This window comes from Microtus pennsylvanicus, chromosome 6 (assembly GCF_037038515.1).
Source record: "Microtus pennsylvanicus isolate mMicPen1 chromosome 6, mMicPen1.hap1, whole genome shotgun sequence".
Lineage (NCBI taxonomy): Eukaryota > Metazoa > Chordata > Mammalia > Rodentia > Cricetidae > Microtus > Microtus pennsylvanicus.
The window spans coordinates 77,128,527-77,134,803 of record NC_134584.1 but is presented as its reverse complement, the minus strand read 5'-3'; the positions used below and the strand labels follow the sequence as shown (position 1 = coordinate 77,134,803).

The 6,277-nt window shown below is 44.7% G+C and overlaps 2 pseudogenes; both read left to right on the top strand.

Annotated features, from left to right (window-relative positions):
* Positions 1 to 1,221: 1,221 nt before the first annotated feature.
* On the top strand, positions 1,222 to 1,835 carry LOC142853065 (SH2B adapter protein 1-like; annotated as a pseudogene).
* A 169-nt stretch (positions 1,836 to 2,004) lies between these two features.
* Positions 2,005 to 2,753, top strand: LOC142853064 (SH2B adapter protein 1 pseudogene; annotated as a pseudogene).
* Positions 2,754 to 6,277: the final 3,524 nt, after the last annotated feature.

Sequence of the window (6,277 nt, the reverse complement as noted above, 5' to 3'; positions counted from 1 at the left end):
TTTAGGACACGCCTTAAACTGAAGCATAAGTCATGAAGCTGATAACAGAATTGTTAACAGGTGTCTTCTCACCTCCTGCCCCCTGGGAAATGGGGATCATATAACAAGCCCGCAACTGGCACTCAACATGGACCTTTTCCTTTTGTTTGTGTTTTGGTCCTTCTTACCCTCTTTTGGGCATTATAATCTTGCTTGCTTGCTTTCCCCAGCTGCTGTCCCCATTTGACTCTTTGTAGGCATCTTGAATTCGCCCCCTTTGGCTGTTTTTGGTGAGTTGGCCCCTGTTTTCAGTTTCTAAACTGTTGGTGAGTTGGAGCTTTCTTTCCTAAACCTACATTTTCTTTTCTTTCCCCTGTTCATCTTCCTGGTTAGGAACTCTTCATCATGACTCACTTTGCCCTGGTACCTCCACATCAGGACAGACCATCCAGGAGATAGTGCCTGGAGACACTCTGTGAGCGTACAAACCATTTGAGTCCCTCACTATAGATCCACGAACACTACTTTCCCTTCTGTCCTTGTCCTTGTGCGGCCTGAGAGCAACTGATGACTTTCGCCCGGGACCACTCTCCAGGATTGTCTGAAGGCTCTCTTGCTTGTTGAAAAGAGGAGCGGCGGGCTGGGTTCTGCCACCCGGTTAGTTTTATACCAGAAATAATTACACGGAAACTATATTCTTTTAAACACTGCCTGGCCCATTAGTTCCAGCCTCTTATTGGCTAGCTCTTACATATTGATCTAACCCATTTCTAATAATCTGTGTAGCCCATGAGGTGGCTTACCAGGGAAGATCTTAACCTGTGGCTGTGTCAGGTGGGAGAATCATGGTGACTACCTGACTCAGCTTCTTTCTCCTAGTATTCTGTTCTGTTTACTCTACCTACCTAATTTTCTGTCCTATCAAAGGCCAAGCAGTTTCTTTATTAATTAACCAATGAAAGCAACAGATAGACAAATGACCCACCTCCATCACTTGCTTTATAGGGAGTCCTTTCTGCACTTCGGAGTGTGCATTGTTGGACTTCTCCTAGCCTCTCTTCTCAACTAATGTGGTTATGTGACCACTTGTTAAAGGCCATTAGAGTGGTAGCCCATTTCTTAATTCATGGAAAGGCTTTAGCTGTTCAACTATGGTTGAGTTCCCTTTCCCTTCCCAGATTGAAGCATTCTCCTCAGATAACTGCTACTTTCTCTATCTTGACCTTGGAGCTGAGAGCAGGGATGGAGATGCAATTGTTGCTGCTCACCCAGTGTCTTCTGACCACTTTCTTCTTTGCTGCCCCTCCTCACAGGATCCTACTGAAGCCCATCAGGAATGGTGCCCTTTCCCCAGAGGATGGGGCCTTCCATTCTCCCCCAGTGCTGCCACTACCCCATCGCCAAATTTGGCAAGAGTTCTCTGAGTCCCATACAAGGGCCACTACTCTGGATCTTGCCTGCCATTTTCACCTAGTATCTGGCCTCCTACTCATAGCATACAGAGCCTGGAGCAGAAGCTGCCTTTTCTTACCATTTTGCAGAGCTCTTCCTGCCGCACTTCGAAGCTGGGGTAGCCCTAGCCTTGGGCTCACTATCCCCAACTGTCTTGACCTTATTGAGCCCTGGTGTGGAGATTACACCACCACATGACTTGTCCCTTAACAAGTGCAGGGTGGGCGGGCCCCTGGCTGTGTTGGGTCCATCTCTATCTTCTGAGGACCTAATTGGCCCCCTTCCTTCCTCAGTCTCTTCCTTTTCTACATCGTCCCTAAAAATCAAAGCTGGAGAAATGCTTTTCCTTCTTTTCAGTGGGTCACTCAATCAGAGATTCTGTAGGAGGCACCCTGCAGTGGTGAGAGACTAGTGATACTTCCTCCCCCAGCTGGGCCTCTGAAGACCACACCAAGCTTTCCAGTCCTAGGTGGAAACAGCAACTCCAACTCCTCTGGTGGTGCTTGAACACTTGGTGGGGTATTGACTAGTGATGGCATCCCCTGGGGAGAGATAAACCCACTTGAGAGTCCCATGACCCTTCCCCTGGCCCCTGGGTCCTCCTTCCTCCCAAAGGATAACACAGACAGCCTGGAGTCTCTCTGCCTGAATCATTCAGAGAGTCTGCCCAACCAGGATCTGCTGCTGGGACCCAGCAAAAGTAATGATCACCTATCACAGGGGAATTATGGGGGTCTTTCCATCCTCACTTTTCTCCCATGGGTCTGCCTCCATTGCTGCCTCCCACCTTGGCTCAATGGAATTTCTTCCTCCAGAGTTGGTCCCCAGCATTCCCATTGAGGAGAGGCCCCCAGCAGGGACAGTTCATCCCCTCCCAATGCCCTCCCCTGCCCTGGATGCTCCAGAAACAACCACAGGGTCATTCCTGTTCCGGGAGGAGTCAGAGAGTGTTGAGGGGGATCAGCCCCTCTCAGGACAACCTTGGTTCCATGGCCTGCTCCCTCAACTCAAAGCTGCCCAGTTAGTGCTGGAAGGAGGCACTGGCTCCCATGGAATCATCCTTGTACATCACAGTGCGACAAGATGTGGGGACTATGTCCTCACTCTCAACTTCCAGGGCAAGGTGAAAGACCTGCATTTGTCCCTGAATGAAGAGGGTCAGTGCCGGTTCACATCTGTGGTTCCAGTTCATTTTCTTTATGCTTGAGCACTCCCAGGTGCTTCCCATCCCTGTGGAGTCTGGAGGCTCCAGTGATGTTGTCCTTGTCAGCTGCTGCTTCTGGTACTTAGTGTACTCCCTGACCCAGGAGCTACAGTTATAGATATAGACTGTAGAGACATTATCACATGCAAAGCCAGGAAAAACAACAAACCACTCAGAGAGGAAGTCTGATTTAAAACAATTTCTAGGTCCAGTATGGGCACACTGTATAATCATTTCCTTCAGTACAGATGACTTTCTGTCCCCCCCCCCTTTTAAAGTTACAGATAAAATATTATGCCGCACTATCAAAAAAATAAAGGGAGAGAGACCACGCCCCAAGGGGCTGGTATCTCAGCGACGATAGGCTGGAGGACCTCCCGTAACACCATCCCCCAGACCACTATAGCCTTTACAGATGCCAATAAAACTAATTTGGAGTTAATAATAATGGAAGTTAATTATACGGAAAGGGCCTATAACCAACCAAATCCTGGATCAGTACAACTAGGGGAGTTATTGGTGGTCCTTAAGGTATTAGAAATGACCTAATTGGAGCCTGTAAATATTTTCTCAGATAACTGCTATGCCACACAAGCATGCAAAATACTATCTTTCGCAAAATTAAAGGTCCAAAAGTATGCAAACTCTTTAGACTTTTTATAGTCCAGAGGAAACCTCTGGCACATATCCCACATCAGATCTCATATGGGGCTGCCAGGAATGTTAACAACAGGCAACCACAGAGTAGATCACCTAATTATGACTATGACAGTGTCATTGGCTTTGCTAGAACAGACTAGCCTCATCCATCAGCAATATCACTTGTCCCCTCAAAGTTTGCACAACTTTTTTACCTGGTTTACCCTTGTCCGGCTGTAAACATTTAATCAGAACCTATGCAACATAACTAACCAGGAGTTGAGTAATTGGATTTGTCTAACACATTCTTTGGTCAAGTATGGGATCACATAAAATCCCTGCTAGACCCCTCTAAACTTACTGCATGGTGCCTTATGGGAGGGGAGGTGGTGGCTCTAATATTGCTGCTTAAGGGTCTCCTACAGCTAAGATCCTGAAAACTGTGGGTGAACAAGGTAATACTCCAGGTGTAAATGGCTATGGAGCACAGTGGACCAAAACCTCCAAGAGAAGCAGTCCCTGCTTGGTTAGTGCAAATACACGAAGTTGTTTAAATTTCTAGTTCTCCAAAATGTCTCCCTTGCTTCTGATTTTTTGAGACCTTCTGGGGACCCAAACTTTTGAGTACTAGTAGTCAAAGATGGGTAAGAGATTGTCCAACAAGCCAAACTGAGACAAGCACAACCCAAAATGCTGAGGGTTCCCTGAGGTAGGGTTATAAAAATCCATAGCTCCCACTAGGTAGCCCAAGAGAAATAAAATAAAAAGGGTGAGATGAGGCAGGGCAATAGCACAAGAACAAGCTCACAATAAATGAGCAGAATTGGTCAAAACAACCTGTCAGCGGACCAAGAGCAGGGTAACTAATGATGCACACTCAGATCCAGTTATAACACGCATCTCAGTGTGGACGTCAGAGTTACTGATCACAAATTATAGGGAAATACTCTTAGAAATGTCACCCAGATGTGGCTAGTCACCCGCTGGTTTTTGTACCTGTTTTAATTAGAGGTCTTAGAGTGATAAATAAAAAAGAAAATTTTGGGATTTCTTTTGGAAATCAAATAATTGACTTTAAAATAATTTATTTCAATTTTCCAAACTTCATTTATAGGCAAATAATATAAAATTACCAAAAACTAAAGATATAATTGCAAATGATGAAATACTGGCGAGTTGGTAAAATCTATGGCTGCTAAAGCGACTAGTCAAGTAGTTGAGGAGACAATCAGACTAGAGAAAACATTTCTAGGGAGTGTTTAATCAAAATGGCTTGATGCATTATAAATAGCCCTTGGATATTTCTTGAATTATAATCTGTGGCTAAGTGTTCCTCTGCCTGTTTTTCTACTTAACTGACTGATACTGTATTTGTGACTTAGTTTGTCCTGTGGAATATGAAGTGACAAGTCTCTTCTGTTAGTGTTGCCATGATCCAGGAAGCCAAGACTAAGGTGTCCTGGTATACCCAGGTTACTAAAAGAATAAGAGATGGAGGAGAGACCATCTAGTTAGGTTAATCCATTGTGAATATGTAATGGAGACAAGCAGGAAACATTTGGTTGAAGTTGTTACCCAACTTAGGTGTAACTTAGGTTAGCTTGTGTCCAATAGCCCTGACTCAGCCAATAAGGTAGTTAAAAGGAGCCAGATTAACAGAGAAGAGCAGAAAAAGATGATCTGTTTAATGTAGTCACACTGAAAAGAGGGATAAAGTGATTCCGGGATTCACCCAAATCTGTTTTCAAGGTTCCTAACTTGATAGTAGGGTTTAAATAGAAAGCAGAAAACGTGCATAGCTAAACGACTTGGCAGGTGTAGTCCCTCCCCACCAGTCTCAGCTCCCAGGCTGTCTTGCCATCTTGGTCTCTGCTGCAGGGTCAGCTGACAGGTCTTTTTCCAGGAAACAAATTCCTGTTTGGATGCCTCCAGGCATTCCATTTCTTCTCCCAGGAGGTTTACCAGGAACTTCTTGCAGCCCATCTTTAAATAGTCTGACAGTCAAAAAGGGAGTATATAGAACATACCTATCCCAGACAGGCAAGTTGATTGCAAAGTAATTGATATTTTAGACTCATTCACTATCAAAGCAAAACCATGAGCCAAAATAAACTCTGCAAACTTTTAGTTGCTTCTCTTAGGTGCATTGCAACAGTAACAGAAAGTTGTAGTGACAGAAACAATACTTAAACACACACACACACACACACACACACACAGGGGATGTAATGATCTGTCTCTTTAAGAGATAGGCCACACCTGCTCCCTGTCTAATGAGGTAGGCAGATCTTCTTTCCAGCTTGCAGCCTGAGTCTCTTCCTCCCCCTCTCGAAGAGGCAGCTTCTGTCTCTCCCTTCTCTCTCTCTCTCTCTCTCTCTCTCTCTCTCTCTCTCTCTCTCTCTCTCTTCTCTCCTGTTCTCCTTCTCCCCCATCCCTTCCATACTCCCATAACTCACTAAGTAAATATCCAACCTCACTCTGCATGGCATGCCTATCCATCTGTCTCTTGCCTGCTGCCGCCAAATGGCTCACTGCCCAGGACCAACCTTCTGAGACCTGCAGCATGGTTTCGTACATTGCCCCTGCCTGGGACTCATGGCCCACTGCCTGCTACAGCCACTCAGGATACGCAGCATTTTTTAAAGTGGAAGGGAAAAAATGAATATGGGAAAGAAAATAGTTGGGAAGAGAAGTTAATCAGTAAGATTGGGAGATGTATAAGAGAGTAATGGAGGGATGAATATGGTCATATTGCATCGTATATGTGTTTGAAAAAGTCAGAAGGGAAAAACGAAAAGAGAGTTCACATTTCCATGGGTCTTCCTACAACTTAACCATACAGAGAAAACTTTCTTAATTTTTCCACTGTCACTAATTTATTTTTGGAAATCTACAGTAATCTATCTGTAGTCTAAGATAAATATAAAAGAAATACAACTAATTGGTAAGTGTGGTATTATCTGTGGTAAGTCTTAGATGTGTGCAAGTAAATTAGATTTTTAT